Source organism: Schistocerca nitens, chromosome 1 (assembly GCF_023898315.1).
Source record: "Schistocerca nitens isolate TAMUIC-IGC-003100 chromosome 1, iqSchNite1.1, whole genome shotgun sequence".
In the NCBI taxonomy this organism is placed as follows: Eukaryota; Metazoa; Arthropoda; class Insecta; order Orthoptera; family Acrididae; genus Schistocerca; species Schistocerca nitens.
The window spans coordinates 380,147,637-380,170,229 of record NC_064614.1 but is presented as its reverse complement, the minus strand read 5'-3'; the positions used below and the strand labels follow the sequence as shown (position 1 = coordinate 380,170,229).

The following is a 22,593-nucleotide window of genomic DNA, read 5'->3' as shown; positions in this document are numbered from 1 at the left end:
GCAGTTTCTTTCCTTCACCACTTCTAGTTTTATTGGATTGTGGAAATGTTCGCGTTTTTCTGTGTCACCCTGTATATTGCGGAGACATATCTTAGCCACAGCCAGGTTAGAGGCACTTGCCCGCGAAAAGCAAAGGTATAGGTTTTGAGTCCACGTCCGGCATACACTCGTAACATGTCGGGAAGTACCAGTGCACACTCCGCTGCAGAGCGAAAATTTCATTCTGGCCATAAAGGAAAAGTTCGCTGTTGAAATTTCGAGGGCGTTCGAGGGTTGGACAAAGTATTACCTCCACATACGTCGCATGAAATAATCTCAACGAGAAAATTAGGGAAATTAGATGTCATATGAGGCTTCACCTCCAACCATTCTTCCCACGCACCATCCGTGAATGGAACAGGAGAGGGGGGAGGGGGTTTGCTGGTTATAAATGTTGGTCTTGAATATGGAACTGTTCTCACTTGTATAATAGTATATAACCTAATCAGTTCACTGTCAATGCGTTCATTTTCAATCTTTACTTATTTGAACTGCTCTGATACAAAAATTGGATAGTGTGGTCAATTTGTTGTATATTTCACTATCGATATAAATATAAATGCGGTAAAAAACCGCTACTTCCAAATGGCTAATTACAAATCAGAACACACGAAGTTTCAAGGAAATGAAACATCGAGCTGATGTTCTCCATAAGGTTTTGTTTCATTATGACAGGAAAATTAACTCAGTCTCTTCAGAAAGTAACAGGAATTGTCGTAAATGTATTAATTAAAAATTAAATATGAACACAAAGAAAACTCCTTTCTCCTTCGTAGATCCATACTGAGTCATGCGTGGCCACTGAAATGATGTTCTTTCATATGATGATATTTACCAAATACGTCAGATGTATGCATGATTTCCATTTAGCAAGCTACTTTAGCCGCTTCCATAAATTTTGAGAAATATATGACAACTGTAGAATAATATCCCAAATATTGATGATCAAATTACTTATTACTTCCTGTAACACGATTGTTAATGGGATATTTCCTCATAAAACCAAAGAAACTTATTTGGTGAAGATTCCGCACGTCGTGCACCATTCTTGGTCGGAGTGGGCAACATTAATTATTTCGGAACCCTGTCCACGAGCTAATACACACAGCAGGACGTTGCTGTACGCTGTAGAGTCCATTACGTTTTTGTCTGACATTGAGTCCCGCGCTGGCAGTATACTGACTTGCGCGTCTGTCAGCTATACTTATCTGCTCTCTCCCTTATCTGCAAGTTTTCCATATATGACACCAGGAAACACATATTAGCACTTGCGTGGTAAGATTAAAAGGCTGCGTGGGTGTTCAGTCAACATGTGTGGGCTGGCAGGTGGCCAGGTCCTCTCCGATATTGGGATACTGCAGTATGTAGTGCTGTAAATTGAAATGTCTGTCATCTGTCCTGAGTCAGTAAGAAAAACACATACGTACATGTATTCATTTTATGACCGTTCGTGCAGGTTGACTGTAACTGAAATCGTGGCGCATGTTTTGCTGATATATAGAACTGCAGCAATTTTCATTATACCTGTCGATAGCCAACCGCTACTGAACTCAATACGGGGAAAAGAATGTTGAGAAAGGTAGGAAGAAGGGGCACGAGTTGTTAAATGGCTGAATAATAGAAGAAAAACAAACTCATGTGTGACTAACATACGTAAACTTCTAAGTCAGATAATGTAGCAGGCGTCCACGAAATTCCTGCCAAAGTAATACTGAAGAACAGTTAATTGTGGAAGAAACGTAAAATATCAAAACAACGTCAAACAACAGCGTAGCATATAGATAAGAGCTGTTTCTGAAGAACAGTCCGATTATCTAACCTTAGACTTGTTGACTGTCGCCATGTTCGACATAAAATAAGACAATACAGCAGTGAACCTGCTTGATCATTTGTTCGTATTTATCAGAAGTAATTCTGTCGGAGTGCTTTCTTACTAGCGGGAGATGAAATCTGGAAAATCGGCGATAATTTTATTTCATTTTTAGTCCTAGTGAAAACGACTGGAAATGTCAACTGAAATAAGTGTTGTGGGATTCTGATGATTAGAGTTTAAGAAATAGATGGGTAATTAATACTTACAAAACGAGTCAGGAATGATAAACATTGTAATTGAGGCATGGAAAGCTACGTTAAAATAAAAAAATGTGAAACACAACCGCAAATTATCACCTATAATTAAATACGAGAGACGACGAAAGAAAGGAAAGGGAAGGGAAGTTAATAGCAGTAGTAAAAGTGCAAGGAGAATAAACATACTGCTAAAAACAGCTAGGGGATCAGTCACAATATCTTGGTACTGACGTCTTGTTTGGGACTACCGTCATTCATTATTAATACAGGGAAGTGAAAAGCCATTCTCCGCTACAGCTTTCACTTTACTTTTTAAAAAATAAATTTCTACAATTTATAAAATGATCCTTAGGAACCCAGAAGACAGTTATTAACAAGATCTTTCGTCTTAGCAGTTCACATTTGGCATCGAAGTTGTTCCATCGGCAGCAGTCATTAACGAAACAATTCCTTTTTTTGAGTAGGACATGATTTTCTTTAAAAATACTTCCCTTAATTCGCATGATTAATGCAGAAGTTGCAGAAAGCTCATGCCAGGTTTGTTAGAGTAAGAGATGAAGGAATAACTTGTCCGAAACTAATTCAGAGTCACCATATGTATCAGAAACACTTACAACCTTTCTATCATGATCAGAGTGAATCATGCTACCTAAACACGCTATTACATGCACGCACCTTGATCGCTTGCTAGTGTGATATAAATTGCACTCATTCTAACGAAGATTACGCTTGCCGTCCCTTATCTCTTTTCAGCGACCAGTGGAAATTACACTTCTCTGTCTTTGTATTTATTTTTAGGATTCACGATGCAAATCGAAAACTGCTGTAATCTGGATGCACAGTTTAATTCTGCTGCTAATCACGTTAACAAGGCCCCAGGCAATCGAAGATCTGTTCTCCTAACGTATCGCGAGATAATCTGCAAGCACTGCATAACGCGTTACAGAGCAGGTACTAGGGTTTTTCAAGAGGTGTGCAGTTGAAGGACACTTAACTCACACTGCGGGAAATGAGGGAAGTGAACATTGGGATTTTACGTTCTGTCTACAGCTAGATCATTAGAGACGCAACCGAGTCTTTTTTAAAGAAACCATACCGTCAATTGCACTAAACATTTTAGGGACAACCTGTAAAATTAAATATGGACCTCGGACAGGGATATGAAGCTTAATCAACCCAAATGAGAATTCAGTATCTTACAACTGCGCCACCTCGCTCGGTTACAGTTAAATCTTACAGCGTCTTGTAAAAATTTAGTACAAATTCAAACGAAGTTCGAACAAGTTTCATGCTATGTTTTGTATCGGGTTTCAAATGTGGAACTCTCGATGACGCAGTCTGGCTTGTAAAACTTAGGCAAAGACGTAGTAGATCTTTCGTTGCGATCTGTTATAGATATTACTTCTAAATTACTAAGTAATAAGCTATGGTGGACCTGAAAATCGCTAAACTGTTGCTCCCAGCTGCGTCGCAGGATCTGCATCACAGCATCATTCCCCGAGTGCTGAAAAATCTTACGAAAGATAGCGGCTACGCTCATTGAAAAACAAATAGGCGCTTTGATTTCAAAACAAACTACGTAGGAAAACAGGGTTCGGTGCCATTAGAGCACCTCGTGTCAGTACGGATGAACAAAGCCATGAGGATACACGGGAGGACAAAGGCAAACTCTCTGCTTCAATAACTAAGCGTACAGAGATCTGAGAAAATGAATGCTCTAGTGTTTGAAAATCGGTGTTACAGATACGGTAGTCCCAAAGGACAGCGTAGTTCACCCGTACAAATTGACACGTAAGTTCAGAATCACTTAATCACCCCATAATATCCGTAATGAAATCTACAAAAAGTATCCAGTGCATTTTATGTGTGTGTGTGTTTGTGTGTGTGTGTGTGTGTGTGTGTGTGTGTGTGTGTGTGAGAGAGAGAGAGAGAGAGAGAGAGAGAGAGAGCGAGAGAGAGAGAGAAAGAGAAAGATCATAAGTCCTTTCTACTTACATTGGTTGGTTTGGGGAAGGAGACCAGACAGCGTGGTCATCGGTCTCATCGGATTAGGGAAGGATTGGGAAGGAAGGCGGCCGTGCCTGGAGTGATTTAGGGAAATCACGGAAAACCTAAATCAGGATGGCCGGACGCGGGATTGAACCGTCGTCCTTCCGAATGCGAGTCCAGTGTCTAACCACTGCGCCACCCCGCTCGGTTTTCCACTTACAGATGGAGAAGTTATTAACAGATATGCCATACAGGTGTGGGAGTAGTTTCTAAAAGCTCACAATGGAATAGTGTGTAGTAGCGAAGAGTCAAATACGCGTTCAAGAAAGTACTTTGAATGAACATTATTCGAAATATATCTTTGAAACACGAGAGCCATGAATAAATTGCGAATGAATGGCACGGCCATCGCCTACAGCAAATAACATTCTTATTCAGCTATGCCATACAGCGTGCTTGAACACCCGAAGTGGCGCAAAGATCTTTGCCGCTTCTCTATCGACTCATAAGGCATGCTCAAATTCGCAAATAAGTAACTCGTTCACAACGCTCTTGCACGGAATACAATATGACGTACGAGGCGTGGCAGTTCTCATGGTACCGAAGAGTTTCGATGGGAAAGAGGAAGATAGAATGTGGCTCCTACTATGTGTGATCAGATACGAAGTGTAACACTACGATTGAAGAGTTCGCTCGGAGAATTATTTAAATGACTGCGAACTGTAAGTGATAGAAGCTGAACGCATTAGTCATACATTTGTCGATATTTTTTACTTTGTGGCTTATCAGTAGATCGTTGTAATACAAATATTTGGACTGAAGCAACTTTCAAACCCGATACTCTTCATCGAGAGAGTTTAACAAGTTATCTGAATCACTTTTTACTATTAAAAGCACAAAAGGAAAACTTAGACAAAAATTTTAGAAACTCTTTATTATTAGCAATTCAGGAAGCCCGTTGAGTTGAATAAGACATGAGAAAATAAAATACAGTTATGCGGTAGAATATACGAGGATTGGAACTTTAATAGTGGCAACTATTTATTTACAGCTCGTACAAAATAGATACGTGTTGCAAAGTCTTACTGACCTTCAGAGTAGTAACCAGAATTGTGTATAACCCGTTGCCAGCGATGTGGAAGACGTAGGATACTCTAAGCAGTGCCAGTGGCGTTGGCAGTTCGAGCGGCGCGGTCTATTGCCCGACGAATTTGTAGCAATTCTGAAGCGAATACCGTGAAGTGTTTCCTTCAGTTTAAAAATCGAGTTGAACTCACGATGGCTTAAGTCAGGGGAGTGCAGTAGGTGGTATAGCACGTAGCAGCCCCATCAGTCAAACAAATCAGCTTGAACTGTACGTGCTTGAGCATTGTCCTGCAAAATGATGGTCAGGTACCGCAGAAAGCGTCATCATTTCTGTCTCTAAGCTGGTCGTAGGTTGTGTTCTAAAAATGAACAGCATAGAGACAGAAGTGATGACACTCTGCAGGGCCGGACCATCATTTTGCAGGACAATGCTCAAGCAGGTACAGTGCAAGCTGTTACTGGTTCAAATGGTTCAAATGGCTCTGAGCACTATGGGACTTAACTTCTGTGGTCATCAGTCCCCTAGAACTTAGAACTACTTCAACCTAACTAACCTAAGGACATCACACACATCCATGCCCGAGGCAGGATTCGAACCTGCGACCGTAGCAGTCGCGCGGTTCCGGACTGAGCGCCTTAACCGCGAGACCACCGCGGCCGGCAAGCAAGCTGTTACTGATTTCTTTCACTGATGGGGCTGCTAAGTGCTATACCACCTACTGCACTCCCCTGCCTTAAGCCCTCGTGAGTTCAACTAGATTTCTAAACCGAAGGAAACACTTCACGGCACTCACTTCAGAACTGCTACAAATTCGTCGGGCAATAGACCGCGCCGCTCGAACTGTCAACACAACTGGGACACCTAAGAGTATCCTACGACTTCCACATCGCTAGCAACGGGTTATATACAATGCTGGTGACTACTTTGAAAGTCAGTAAAACTTTGAAACACGTATCTATTTTGTACGAGCTGTAAATAAATAGTCCCAACCCGTAATATAGGCGTAGCGCTTAATACTCAAAGAAGAATGACTGCCATTAAATGTAATCATAATAGGCAGGTCTTCAGCAGCGACGCGTTTTCTCAGACTAGCAACGGCAAGCTTTGCTCACAAGGCGACATATCCCGAACGAGTGATATGGTCAACACAAAATGAAACCAGCAATCAACATTTATTAGAAGAATTTATACCAAATGAATTGCTGAGCATGGAGTGGTTCTGTAGACCAAGTCCTATACGCCAGTCTAAGCTAACACATGGAAAGAGAACTATCAGATCTTTAAAAGTTCAGTCTTGACAGCTGTATCTAAGAGTTTTGAGTTCTGACTCTGAATACCGAATATTACTTGGACACTTTGTCACTCGGCGTTTACTGTCCGATGAGCACTCGGTAATAGTGGCTGGCTGTAAGGGCGGCAGCCAAAAGTAGGCTTCGTCTGGAACTGTGGGCAACTTTTGCTGACGAGCTGTGCCAAACTAGATGACTCTCCGTTTATCCGCGACCAGCGGAACGATGTCCACCTGCTCACTGTTTAGCGGAAGAGGAAAGTGGTTCCAGGTATCAGCGTTCTCTGTAGTGTCTAACATAACTAGCGACGAATAGAGTGGACCCTCAGATCCCGTGGCGGAAACATAAATGGATTTCATTGTATCAGCGCCTTCTATGTGGCGACAGATCGCAACTGAGGGGCGCCTGTAGTATGTCTGAATGGTGGAGCCCTTTTGTGCTATTGCTATGTATTACATGACTGCGTACACTGCACCTTTGAATCTGACAGTATTTTTCCTTCATTTGAACAAACCCCAGCCTCTACACACCAAAGTTTCGGGTCGCAAATTGTTTAAATGTTCAAATGTGTGTGAATTCCTAAGGGACCAAACTGCTGAGGTCATCGGCCCCTACTCTTACACACTTCTTAAACTAACTTATGCTAAGAACGACACGTACACGCATGCCCGAGGGAGGACTCGAACCTCTGGCAGGAGGGACCGCGCAGTCCGTACATGACGCTTCAAACCGCTCAGCCACTCCGCGTCGCTGCAAATTGTTAAAAGCTTTCGTATAAATGCACGTAAATTATACATCTGTCGCTGAAAGCAGTACAAACATACAATTATTTTACAGACTGATGGCACTGGGTATGAAAGAATATGATGATGATGATGTTCTGTTTGTGGGGCACTCCAATGCGCGGTCATCAGCGCCCATACAAATTTCCAATTTTTACACAGTTCAATTATTACACAGTCCAATTATTACACAGTCCAATTTTTACACAGTCCAATTTTTACACAGTCCAATTTTTACACAGTCCAATTTTTACACAGTCCAATTTCTACACAGTCCAATTTTTACACAGTCCAATGTAGCCGCTGTCACAAATGATTATGACGATGATGATGATGAAATGATGAGGACAACACCAACACCCAACCCCCAGGCAGAGAAAATCTCCAACCCGGCAAGGAATCGAAACAGGGACCCCGTGATCCAGGGGCAGAAACGCTAGCCACTAAACCACGAGCTGCGGACATTATAGGACACGTGAATATCCAAACTGCGCCGACATTCCTTCAAAACAAAGGCCTGCACAGGACGCAGAGGCACAGTTTGTTCATTAACGCTCCCCATAATGTCATGAAACCCGTGCAGAAACACTGTAACCGCCTCTGGGAAGAGATACACAGCGATGTAACTGTGCTGTGCTTCCTCTACAGAAATGACTTTACTCGTAGTTCATCACCCAGGACCAATACCCTGACCTAAAGTTTTCTGACTATTAAGTCGAATAATTAGAAGTAAATAAGATCATAATCGCGGGCAACATGACGGCATCTCGATACTACATCAGAAAGCAGTGGGAACTTCGGTGTAACTTTGGGTGATAATTTAAACTGGGCAGTGTCGCCATGTGTAGGATGATTTCGATGGTTCTGTTGGAAGGGCACGGCCGATTTCCTTCCCCATTCTTCCCTAATCCGAGCTTGTACTCCGTCTCTGATGACATCGTTGTCGACGGAACGTTAAACAGTAATCTCTTCCTCCTCCTCCTCGGATGACTTCCGCTTGCCTCTTTGCCCTCAAAAAATTTCGGAACACATTTCCAGAGGATGTGAAACGCAAACGTGTGCGATTATTCGTTCTACCGAACCTCCACTTTAGTGATATAATTCAACGTGACATGGGTAGTAAAAATATAAGACCGTTGGAGCTAACTATGAATGCTTGTGTGCTTTAAATCAGCAACATCCGTCGATGTGACAATCTCAGTGCTTCGTACTCCCAGTTAGGGTGGTTGCGGTCAGCCAAGTTACGGGATTACCACACGCTGTGTCTACGTCACTAGTTTCTCGTGCCATCATAATATAAACATAAGGTCTCACCTATCTAGTATCCTGGCTGTGCGCGTTCATAAAACAAAAACATTTGCAGACTCCACTGTCACTGCTGTCCGCCTGTGGAACAAGCTCCCCTGCACATTTCGCACAATTCAATGTCCTGCTGCTGATACTACTACTACTGTTATTATTATTATTATTATGCTATTGCTACCAAGGAAAAGATGAAGCCCTTCCTTCTGTTACACTCGTAGCAATTACCCAGAATTAATGCGTCTGGCCAACTATCCCCGCGTCAAATCATAAAGCGAATGTTCCTACCTTCTCCCAGTTATGCTGCTTTCCATTTTTCATAATGTATGAACCACGCCATCTTCTCTTCCTGAGTGTTACCACATTCCTCTTTCCCTTACTCTTCCATCCCTTTCTCCATGCCCATTGCTGCTATCGCTCATCCCTAATAATTGTGTTTAACATGTACGGATATAAACTCTGTGTATGTGCTTTTTGATCTGTACTACAGTGCCTTTCATTTTCTAAATTTAGTATACCGTGCTTACTGTAATGTAAGCAATGTAAAAAAAAAAGTAGAATTTTCGGCTAGATGAGAGAGAGGACCTGAGGCCCAAAACCTTGCCACGTTAAATAAGTCAATAAACAAAATAAAATAAAAATATTGTACTAAACGCAGACATTACGTGATTATAACAGCTCTAACATTGGTTGTCTGCCTTTTCCCTAACCCTCCCTCGCCCCCCCCCTCTTCCATTATATAAAATGTAGGACGTAGAATAATAACCACGACAGTCACAATAGAAGGTGATTTTATTTAACACACGACCCGTTTCGAGCTTGTGCCCACCTTCAGATCGTTTACATTCAGGTTTATGTTTCCATATTCAGTGCTGAAGATCGCTGTTTGAATCAAAAACAAATAATGTGATGATGGCTAAATAGACGCAAATGAAACACCTGTAACTAGCTAAGCGAAATGTGTTGCAGAATATTATAGTACTTACATAATGCTGGTGTATCTATATCGTTTTCACATTAAATTTAGCATACTTTTGTACAAAATATTTCGTTTTTTTACACGTTAACTGTATATTAGTCACCATGCTAGTTATTGTTGCTTCCATAACGTGTCTTTGATAAAGTAGTGGAGGTTTAGATGTAGGTAACTTCAGGCACACATGCACTCACAACATCCAACGTGTTTACATTTGAGAAACAGAGGGTACACTCAAAGAGCTTAAGTCAAGGAAGTGCAGATATGTAACACATACAGATACGTAATAGATTTTACAGATTATGAAAATGAAATTGTTACGTTATTGTGGAAGCACACTGTCATTTGTAATATCGAGAATGGCTTCTGGTAAATTACGTAAGGTTAAGTAGACATTGTATTTTTCCCATAAACTGCTAGGTGTGAGGGGTGCCATGATATTACAGTTTTTTATTTTTCAAATATTTCATAACAAATCTGTAGAAATGACTTGTTTTCAAGGTCTGTTTTGTCATTGACAATTAGGTGCGGTGATTTGGAGCTATGGATGTAAATTTCGAACTCTTAGAGGACGTTCATTTTCTTTAGTTTGCTGTCAGTGTATCTGTAGGTTGTCTTTAATTGCTATGGCTGACTGCTTACGTTCTTGCAGGTATGTTGCAAAAGTGGATTTATTAAAATTACGTAGCCGGAAGGCATCTATGTATTACCGGTGAAACTCCTTCCTATCTGGCATATATAGAATTGCGGTCAACTGTCACATAAATGTTTTTATATACAAGGTTTGCTATGACTGGCTGTTTGTCTTGTTGCAATGAATGATGTGCTGTTGTAGCTTATTGTTAATGCTGAAGAATATTTGAATAATTCCAAAAGTTTCATTTACGTATATTTACTCATCATCATATTATTTGTTTTTGACTTAAACAGTCATCTCCAACACTGAGTATGGAAATATGCACCCGAATGTAAACCACCCGAAGATGGGCACAAAGCCGAAACCGGTCGTGTGTTAAATAAATTCCCGTTCAGTTGTAACTTTTAGCGGTTATTATTCTACACCCTATAAAGGAATAGTCACGGAGTTCAGTTACATCTATTATAGATAAAAATACATACAAAATATATTTTTTTCTTCACGCAGTCTGCCCAGAAATGTTCCTCTGCACATGTAGATAGCAGCTTCGAATACTTAATCCATACTCAACATCGGACAATACATTTTCTAATCTCTAGCGTCTAAAGCACCACGAGTGGCTCATATATTCGTTAAGGTACGTAGATGACAGACGCAAATCACGAAGGGAAAAGACGAACTGCCTCTCAAACAACAAAGTTGTATCTTATCCGCCTCGACACTCAACAAGCGGCGATAAGCTAATTACCCGAAGCATGCAGTACTCCCGCACTAGCATTGCAATGACTTTGGGCGTGAGGAAGTTTCACTCATTTAAAAGTACAGAACCTTTAAAGGTCTTTCCTGTTGACCTACTCGTCCGACTGACGAATGAAATACGAAAAAAATCTACTGTATGAACCTTGTAACTAAAACATCGCAACCCAAATCCTTCTACATTTCTATTAGAATTTCATCAGCAAAACTGTAACTGTTACATCATCAGTGGATGATTGTTGTTCTGTAAGATTGAAATTATTTGATATTATCTATAACTACGTCTACCTCTACGATCAGTAAAAAAAATTCTGAAGGATACCGAGTAGCATAACGGAATCTGTATGATTCCGTGTAGCATAACGTATGACGAGAATGTGACTGAACGCTTTTAAGTTAGATGCACCGACTGATATTGAGAAAGATAATAGGGGTATCCTTCCATCAGTATTGCGTCTATAATATTTATTGTGCAGTACTTAGTCAAGAGATCTGAATCAAAAAGCATTAGTCTACAACTATTCTCTATTTTGGATGATTACACGTAGCTTCTGGATTGTGAAAGGTTCCTAAAGACTCCAGACACTCCTCTCTCTCTCTCTCTCTCTCTCTCTCTCTCTCTCTCTCTCTCTCTCGCACACACATACACACATACACACACACACACGGTCTCTCTTTGTATGTGCGTTCTTATGCTATGTGTGTGCGAACGCGCGCGCTCTTTTTAATCGCCTACATTGTCACAGCGTGCCACAGAGCAATACTTTAACAAAGCATAGCTGTTTTTCTGAGAGGTAGCAACGAGTGCTTGTCCTCCATTAAGATGAACAAAACGAGTTGCCATGAACAACACGCTGCAACACTGCCACTCATACATAAGGCAGAGAGATGGTTTATTTCCCGAAAATAACGTATATCTCAAGTATTTTCTACGCACAGAAGGAAAGAAAACATTTTTGGGTAGAAAATCAGAAAAGATTTTGGCGTCTCAACTAGCTCAGAAACACCATAAAAAGTAGAGAGCTTACGCAATGCTATGAAGAGTGGAACTTTCATTACGCAGACTTTGTGGCTAGATGTTTGCAACTGTGAGTCCGCTGTATGAATGGTCTAGATTTGAGAAAATTCAGTTATCATTTCGGTACGGCTTGGCTATCTATGACGCAAACAAAGTGTCTCTCGAAGATATTTCAGTATGGGAGTAAAGCGTAACACATTCCGCGTATGGGATGGTGAGGTCCTCACGTGTCTTTGATGTTTTCTCTCGCAAACTGTGTACACTGTGGCAATGTCCGAGCACAAACGGCGGTATCGGTTGGAGGACGCGGGAAGATAAACATTCAGCTGGACTGCAAGACGTTTAAACACCAGAAGCTACATGCAGAAGACGAGATCGAAGTATTTGGTTTTAAATCCTTCTTTTATAACATATTCTGACGCATGTGGCTATATTTTCAACACACACTTCAGTAAGTAAGTAAGTAAAGGGGAGTAGGATCATTAAAATCATTGTGAGCGTCTGACCGCATCATGATAGAGATCCCACGGTTCGGCCATAGGTATTACTTGTCTTTGTCCCTCAGTCACTACGAAGGCAGACAAATATTCTTTGTTTGGCAGAGGTGAACATAACTGTGGTGATATGGTACGAGCGACTTGTTCAAACCCTCTGATTTGTAGAATAGGTAAAGCATAAGTGTTCGGTACAACTTATTTTAATGAATTTGTAATTGTTTATAATCTGTAACTACTATTAAAATGTTTACACCGTCTCCCAACTTTATCTAAATATAAGACTATACAAGCAATATGTCTGTGCGCCAGTATTTACCAAAGTATTTCACACGGCATACCACCTAATGTCAATCAAAAGGCGAAGAGAGTAAATGAGCTAATTCTAAAGACAATTCAGGGGTCTAACATTCTTCAGATATGAAACGGGCAAGGTCAGCTCACGGGGACCCAAACAGACAGAAACCATAATACCACTGACTGTAACTGATGAAAAGAACAACTAACACCTAATGTCACTGTTTCCAGTTTATGTATTTCAGTATTACAGCACGTGTCACTGACGTTACTCGCTCAAATCTTAAAAAATTAATGTATTTTAAAATTGAGGAAATCATTAGGCACTTGCAGAGTCAGTTTCATTGAAACGATCATTTATGAGACACATCTTCTCAGCTGTTGTTATTTTGCTGTAAATTTATCTCTTTATTTTCACGTTTTGTAGTTCGTGTGTTTCAAATTTCAACAAGGGTCTCTAAATACAAACACCGATTTTTAACCGATTTTTTAGCTTTAATGTAGTATCCACTCAAATAATTCACTTTTTAATAAAACGTGTGTAGTATTGCAATTTTTTTTTTTAATTTCTGGCAGCTACTGGTCAGTACTACACAGCGACCCGTGCACTGGTTCCTCGCGTCATCTGGAGCCTTGGTGAGAGGATGGTCTTATAGACCGAAACCAGTAACCAGTATTAAAAATACAAATTTATTACGACCTGGACTACTTTTTATTGAAATATCAAATACGATCCTCGTGTTCTATAATGATGTCAGAAATTATTAATCTAAATTTCGTAGACCTCCATGCCACAATGCGGAATGTATTCTGATGGTTCAGGACATTAGCCTTTTGCTTTTTAACATTTCATTTGGATCGGCATACATCACCATTTAACAATTAACCCCTACCATTCGATTAACAAAGCTTCTGCTTAACAAATTATTCCTTCTGCCTTCAGTTTTTATTCCCAAGTTCTATGGCACTACTTAGATAAAGTTTTGAAACCATTATTAAATTACTTTTCCGTCTGCATTTGGCAGAACATGAAATCTATGTTATACAGGAAACATTTTCCTAACGTTATGCGATTTTACACCATTAGCCATTAAAATTGCTACATCACAAAGATGATCTGCTACAGATGCGAAATTTAACCGACAGGAAATAGATGCTGTGATATGCAAATGATTAGCTTTTCAAAGCATTCACACAAGGTTGGCGCCGGTGGCGACACCTACAACGTGCTCACATGAGGAAAATTGCCAACCGATTTCTCATACACAAACAGCAGTTGACCGGCGTTGCCTGGTGAAACGTTGTTGTGATGTCTCATGTAAGGAGGAGAAATGCGTACCAGCACGTTTCCGACTTTGATAAAGGCCGGATTGTAGCCTATCGCGATCGCGGCTTATCGTATCGCGACATTGCTGCTCGCGTTGGTCGAGATCCAATGACTGTTAGCAGAATATGGAATCGGTGGGTTCAGGAGGGTAATACAGAACGCCATGCTGGATCCCAACGGCCTCGTATCACTAGCAGTCGAAATGACAGGCATCTTATCCACATGGATGTAATGGATCGTGCAGCCACGTTTCGATCCCTGAGTCAACAGATGGGGACGTTTGCAAGACAACAACCATCTGCACGAACAGTTCGACGACGTTTGCAGCAGCGCGGACTATCAGCTCGGAGACCATGGCTGCGGCTACCCTTGACGCTGCATCACGGACAGGAGCGCCTGCGATGGTGTACTCAACGACGAACCTGGGTGCACGAATGGCAAAACGTCATTTTTTCGGAAATATCCAGGTTCTGTTTACAGCATCATGATGGTCGCATCCGTGTTTGGCGACATCACGGTGAACGCACATTGGAAGCGTGTATTCGTCATCGCCATACTGGCGTATCACCCGGCGTGATGGTGTGGTGTCCCATTGGTTACACGTCTCGGTCACCTCTTGTTCGCATTGACGGCACTTTGAACAGTGGACGTTACATTTCAGATGTGTTACGACCCGTGCCTCTACCCTTCATTCGATACCTGCGAAGCCCTACATTTCAGCAGGATAATGCATGACCGTATGTTGCAGGTCCTGTACGGGCCTTTCTGGATACAGAAAATGTTCGACTGTTGCCCTGGCCAGCACATTCTCCAGATCTCTCACCAACTGAAAACGTCTGGTCAATGGTGGCCGAGCAACTGGCTCGTCTCAATAAGCCAGTCAGTACTCTTGATGAACTGTGGTATCGTGTTGAAGCTGCATGGGCAGCTGTACCTGTACACGCCATCCAAGCTCTGTTTGACTCAATGCCCAGGCGTATCAAGGTCGTTATTACGGCCAGAGGTGTTGTTCTGGGTACTGATTTCTCAGGATCTATGCACCCAAATTACGTCAAAATGTAATCAGATGTCAGTTCTATTATAATATATTTGTCCAATGAATACCCGTTTATCATCTTTATTTCTTATTGGTGTACCAATTTTAATGGCCAGTGCTGTATATTTATTTGTCACGCAACGTCTTTCACCTTCTTAAGCCAAGTTGTTAAAAAAAATACAGTTCTGAAGAACGTTAGGAAAGTGTTTCCTGTTTAATATTATTGAACGTAGTCTCATACGTGGTTAGGAACTGCCTTCTTCGTACTGCTGCAAGAAATCCAGGGTGTAGTCCGCCATCTTCTGTCGGTGACTGTCTACACCAGAAGTTCGGGAAGAGGTGAGTAGACTACGATGGACTAGCTAGTTTTCTTGTAGGTCGATTGGCCAAATCTATTTTACTGTATCTCCACACAACTAAAGGTAGTCTGTTGAAAGAATATTGAACGCTTCAGTAGTGTGGTATCTCACCTAAGTTAAGAGAACTGAATACGTAATGTAATTTTATTTCATTTGTATCGAGGTACTTTTGCGGTCCTACACTCTTACTCTGAACGTTGTCTGCCCCAGGAATTGCTTGAAGTTCATAACAAGAATTGCGAATCACCGTTTTACATTTACGTAACCTGTATCAAAAAATCGCATAGCATCATTAGACAGTCGAAACACTGTGTGCCGAGGTTGCCACGTGGTCGCTTAGAGGACGTCTTCGCCGGGAGCCATAGCGCGGCCTATTTGTATACTCGTGGGTGTCGCTAGGTGCTTACCTCGCTGACGACCGGACGCGTCTTCCCCAAAGGGCCAGCCGCCTGAACAGCGTTGCCTTACACATTCGGCGTTCCGTAATGGCATCGTGGACGCGCATGATGCTTTTAGAATGAGCTGCCCACAGGACGACGTTCAATTTTAAAAATGACGCCCATCCTCTTCCTGCCGAGCTTCGCTGGCCGTTGTACGGCCACAGTGAGGCAGACAATAACCAACGCTATTCGTCGCAGATAAATACTGTGATATTAACTGCCCAATTCGGGAAAGTTGTAACACCCCACCTGTCACTTATCTGGTTTTGGCGTGTGTTCACCCCAGCTAATTGACTAACAGATCAACAGAGAGTGCAAAACTGCTGCAATATCGGATAACGCAAAGAAAGTAATAAGGCCCTGTGACTCCTGATTGAACTGCGGTGGGAGTGTTGACATTAATTGATTCAGAATTGATCACTTTTAATTAAAAACGGGTGCACATTGATGTTATATTCAGCTATTGAACACCAGATGCAAATGTTGAACATAAAATTAATTAAGAAAATGACTTGAGATTTCAACTACTTGACCGAAAACAGATGCAGTCGATTACCACAAATTTATTTTAGCTCACGACCTTCAATTCATCACATTACATGACTCTCCTACCAGGCAGTGGTAATAAATTGCGTTTGCGTGGAGTAAAGCGCGATAACTCAAAAGTAATTCCTATCGACTGACCCAGGCGTAACACGAAGTGCGAGAAGAATTCTACAATACACAGCCCATGAAACCCTCGTGGAAACTTTGCCGACATGATCCAACAAATTAATCAGTGGCCGGAGCGGCCGCAGTATCACCGAATACAGCGTGGCGGAGCGTCGTAGTTGTGCGGACGTCGGCCGACCTCGTGGTGCTGCAAGGATGCGCTCGTCTATTCACTCCTAGCTATCTTGCTCAGTTCATAGCTGAACCAAAACTTCCTATCTCCAAGCTCAATCGTTCCATTTGCTAAGTCCTAAACTGCAGAGATGCTCACTCTTTCTCAGGCTAGCTGAGTAAAGAACGCAACGTCCGCACTCTAGGCAAGCTGGGAACGGAAGACCTCTACAGGGACTTCTCCCAGTCCGCTCTTCGCCTCGGTTTCCCCTCCAGCAAAATCACTTACGCCAATTGCAGCGCAAGTCGCGTTAATTATGCGTCGCTTCCCAGCGCCGACCAATGCCTGATCTGGGAAGTGAACAAATTCCCACAAAATTTCCCTTCCTCTCAACTTCTGCTCTTTAGCTCCTCCCAGGCCACCCATCAAGGTTAGCATCTGCACAAAACACCAATTTTTCCAGAATTCTGACTCCCAGGAGAGTACTTCAAATTCCTTGGTCCTATGTTCCCATCAGAGGCCGGCGTATTTCATTCTGTCACTCTTCACCTGTTTTACTTCCGACTCTGTGGACCGTGAATTCAGCGTGAAATTGCTATAGTCACGAACACGCATATTTTGGCCTCTGTTGACCGCTCCACTGTAGCTTTGCGCGGCTTACTCGCATGTTTCACTGAAAACGGGTTGACGAACATTTATCAACAGGTGTACAAGTTCTCTGTCTGCTTCCCGGTACACCAGTGTGGGGTCAACCACCCACTCACCGTCACTCATCTTAAGGCAGCTGGAGGCCGCGCCCCGTTACCGCTTTCTCAGAGCTTGAGCTGCCCTAAGCTGCCTATTGTCACTTCCCTTCACCGCTCTCCAGCCAGCCATGGTCAACTCTGTATACTTCCCTTGGGTAAACTAGCCTCCAGTAAATCAACGTGTTTCCACAAAGTTTCTCATGTCATGTGAATTACTTTAAAACCATCACCCGACATTAATTATTCCAATACGTCCATACTATACCCTCTACAAGATGCATTGTGCCTTGTCAGTCATGTTTGTTCAGCCCTACTGTTCTCTCAACGTGAGTTAGGTGATCTTTAATGACTTCATGTAAGGGGCATAGTTCTTGCCATCTTACAAAGTCATTCGTACCAAATTAGTTTCTACACTGTAATTTTTAAAATACACTCCTGGAAATTGAAATAAGAACACCGTGAATTCATTGTTCCAGGAAGGGGAAACTTTATTGACACATTCCTGGGGTCACATACATCACATGATCACACTGACAGAACCACAGGCACATAGACACAGGCAACAGAGCATGCACAATGTCGGCACTAGTACAGTGTATATCCACCTTTCGCAGCAATGCAGGCTGCTATTCTCCCATGGAGACGATCGTAGAGATGCTGGATGTAGTCCTGTGGAACGGCTTGCCATGCCATTTCCACCTGGCGCCTCAGTTGGACCAGCGTTCGTGCTGGACGTGCAGACCGCGTGAGACGACGCTTCATCCAGTCCCAAACATGCTCAATGGGGAACAGATCCGGAGATCTTGCTGGCCAGGGTAGTTGACTTACACCTTCTAGAGCACGTTGGGTGGCACGGGATACATGCGGACGTGCATTGTCCTGTTGGAACAGCAAGTTCCCTTGCCGGTCTAGGAATGGTAGAACGATGGGTTCGATGACGGTTTGGATGTACCGTGCACTATTCAGTGTCCCCTCGACGATCACCAGTGGTGTACGCCCAGCGTAGGAGATCGCTCCCCACACCATGATGCCGGGTGTTGGCCCTGTGTGCCTCGGTCGTATGCAGTCCTGATTGTGGCGCTCACCTGCACGGCGCCAAACACGCATACGACCATCATTGGCACCAAGGCAGAAGCGACTCTCATCGCTGAAGACGACACGTCTCCATTCGTCCCTCCATTCACGCCTGTCGCGACACCACTGGAGGCGGGCTGCACGATGTTGGGGCGTGAGCGGAAGACGGCCTAACGGTATGCGGGACCGTAGCCCAGCTTCATGGAGACGGTTGCGAATGGTCCTCGCCGATACCCCAGGAGCAACAGTGTCCCTAATTTGCTGGGAAGTGGCGGTGCGGTCCCCTACGGCACTGCGTAGGATCCTACGGTCTTGGCGTGCATCCGTGCGTCGCTGCGGTCCGGTCCCAGGTCGACGGGCACGTGCACCTTCCGCCGACCACTGGCGACAACATCGATGTACTGTGGAGACCTCACGCCCCACGTGTTGAGCAATTCGGCGGTACGTCCACCCGGCCTCCCGCATGCCCACTATACGCCCTCGCTCAAAGTCCGTCAACTGCACATACGGTTCACGTCCACGCTGTCGCGGCATGCTACCAGTGTTAAAGACTGCGATGGAGCTCCGTATGCCACGGCAAACTGGCTGACACTGACGGCGGCGGTGCACAAATGCTGCGCAGCTAGCGCCATTCGACGGCCAACACCGCGGTTCCTGGTGTGTCCGCTGTGCCGTGCGTGTGATCATTGCTTGTACAGCCCTCTCGCAGTGTCCGGAGCAAGTATGGTGGGTCTGACACACCGGTGTCAATGTGTTCTTTTTTCCATTTCCAGGAGTGTATGTTCCTGATAATATGAGGGTCACTCAAAAAGAAATGCACACTATTTTTTTTAAATCCATCTTTTATTCTACATGTTTGAATGTTTTACAGTGTGTAGATACATCCTTTAGAAACAATATTTTCATTTCTCCACATAATTTCCATCCCTCTCAACTGCCTTACGCCAACTTGGAACCAGCGCCTGTATACCCGCACGGTAAAATTCTGGACCAACCTGTTGGAGCCACTGTTTGGCAGCATACTCAAGGGAGTCATCATCTTCAAACTTTGTTCCACGAAGAGAGTCTTTCAGTTTCCCAAAGCGGGGTGCGTGTTTCAGTGTTATCCATCTGAGTTTTGTGATCGCTTCCATGGTTTTTTGACTGACATGTAGCCATGCATTGTCGTGCAACAGCAAAACATCCTGCTTTTCCCGATGTGGTCGAACACGACTCAGTCGAGCTTGAAGTTTCTTCAGTGTCGTCACATATGCATCAGAATTTATGGTGGTTCGACTTGGCATGATGTCCACAAGCAAGAGTCCTTCGGAATCGAAAAACACCGTAACCATAACTTTTCCAGCAGAAGGTGTGGTTTTGAATTTTTTTTCTTGGGTGAATTTGCATGATGCCACTCCATTGATTGCCTCTTCGTCTCTGGTGAAAACTGATGGAGCCATGTTTCATCAGCTGTCACAATTCTTCCAAGAAATTCATCTCCACCATTCTCGTACTGTTCCAAAAGTTCGGTGCGTACAGTTTTTCTTGTTTCTTTGTGAGCCACCGTCAACATCCTGGGAACCCACGTGGCACAAACCTTTTTTAACGCCAACACTTTCAGTATTCTGCATACAATTCCTACCCCTATCTCAACGTAGCGTGTCAATTCGTTCACTGTGATGCGTGTGTCAGCAGTCACCAATTCGTTAACTCTCGGCACATTGTCTGTAGTGTGTGCAGTACGAGGCCTGCCGTTGCGAGGACAATCCTCAATATTGCCATGCCCGCTTTCATCACGTAACTTGCTTGCCCACCGACTAACTGTACTGCGATCGACAGCAGCATCTCCATACACCTTTTTCAACCTCTTGTGGATGTTTACCACTGTCTCGTTTTCACAGCACAGGAATTCTATGACAGCACGTTGCTTCTGACGAACGTCAAGTGTAGCAGCCATCTTGAAGACATGCTGTGACGGCGCCACTCACGGGAACAGGTTGAACTAAGTTTGAAAACAAGTGGGAAGGATGTATCTACACACTGTAAAACTTTCACACATGCAGAATGAAAACTGTATTTTTACAAAAATAGTGTGCATTTCTTTTGGAGTGACCCTCGTAATTGAAAAGCCCAGCTACATGTCATATGCTTAACCATAGCTTCTGACGCAACACAAGTTGTTAACAATGCTGTGTGTAGATGCTGTAAGCAAGCCTACCAGAGTTCGTTTTATCATCATGGCGGTGCCGGCCGCGGTGGTCTAGCGGTTCTAGGCGCACAGTCCGGAACCGCGCGACTGCTACGGTCGCAGGTTCGAATCCTGCCTCGGGCATGGATGTGTGTGATGTCCTTAGGTTAGTTAGGTTGAAGTAGTTCTAAGTTCTAGGGGACTGATGACCTCAGCAGTTAAGTCCCATGGTGCTCAGAGCCATTTGAACCATCATGGCGGCGCGTTTACTGCTGTTTACTGATTTTCCGCTCTTGGGAGATGTCGGTTTTCGGTTGCAACCACCTGTGGTGTGTTTTACAAAACGTCTTCGTCGATTTGTCTTATTTATTACGAAATAATCTGTTTTGTAATAAATTCATCCTGCCTTGATCATTCAGCTGTGCGAAATTGGGAGAGGCAAAAGGATTACTGCTCCGTTTGTCACAACTACGTGAAGCGCATGAGCCACACCGAACAAAGGATGAGTTATGAGTTACATTCCCTTCTTGCCCCCTCGCCCCCCCCCCTCCTTCCAAAAGAGGGGAGGGGGGGGGGGGAGGACACCACGCTAATACCACAGTCTAAGATACATATAGTCGTGACCATCTCTCCTGTGAAAACTGCTACCGCCTGACAATTTGAACTACACTAGCGCTCCTAGTGGCGAGAAAGCCAGCCGTAGAATTAATGCTTGTTTGTAATTATTATGCTAGTTAATTAGCCAAATAGTTACATTTTTGCATTCGAAACATTATTAAAATATCGAGAGACACGAATTAAATCTAAAAACGACAGGATCTCAGCGATACAATGAATGTGTTTAAGAGTGTTGTCGTTTGTAGCTCGGCAACAATTTGTGGAATTCGTTTCTTCTGTACTGGGAACAGTTTTATTGCTTTTCACGTTTTATTATCACGTCTGTGTGGTGTTCTCTTGAGCTACAATTGTGGTGGCTCACTCGACCCAGTTTCACTTATTCATCAGGCAAGTCTCTCATACCTCAAAATTCTATGAAAATTGAAGTCTCAGTGAAATATTATTGCATTTTGTTTTTCAGGCATACTTTACAGCAGATCAACCACATCCAGCCAGGCTTCCTATTTTTTCATCCACTTGCTCATTCATGAACCTACTTCCCCGAAAACAGGCGCCTGGTTTCATAGTCCAAAAGTACTGAAAAGTTTCATCAGATCCAGTTATGCATAAAGCGGTGATATTTTCAAGTGTGCTGGATAGTTGTGCAATAGATAAGCGAAACAAACACATTAATCACGTTTGCGACAGGAAAAAATTTGCAAGACAGTAATTGTCCACAAACTGATAATACTTCGTATCTCTCCTAATTCTTTGATAAGGTAATTCGTTCAGTTGTCGTATAGAGCAGACTCATCGATGCATAACTGGCTTCTCAGCTGTACTTAGTTAAAGGTGAAGTAAAAGTGAAAATAAATATTTACACATAGCAAGGATGAGACATTCGCATTGATTCGAGAACGCGTCAATGAAGCACTTGGAAAGTCTGTGAGTCGTAGGATACTTGGGCGTGATTCCCTCTTCTTCGAGACTCGCGCTCGGGGAGGGGGGGGGGGGGGGCAGTGGTTCCCATTCTGTCCTGCATTCTAGATTCAAGTTTTTCGCTAAAGGCGAATTCCGGGATGATTCTTTTGAAAATGACGCGGTCGATTTACTTCATTATCCGTGCCGTGCTCGAAGTTTAGCTCCGTCTCTAATGACCTCGTCTTTGACGGGATATTAAGCTTTAACCATCCTACCTATCCTCTTTTTCGGAGTTTCCTTATTCGAAACTAAAAACAACAACAATAAGTAAAAAAGTTTCTCAATGAACTCTGCCTGCAATCCTAGA

General features: G+C 43.2%; 1 protein-coding gene across 1 annotated transcript in view; it reads left to right on the top strand.

Moving 5' to 3' along the window:
- The window catches only part of LOC126248391 (uncharacterized), an 824,863-nt gene that overhangs the window by 295,886 nt on the left and 506,384 nt on the right, over positions 1-22,593 (top strand). The gene's annotated exons all lie outside the window — the stretch shown is intronic.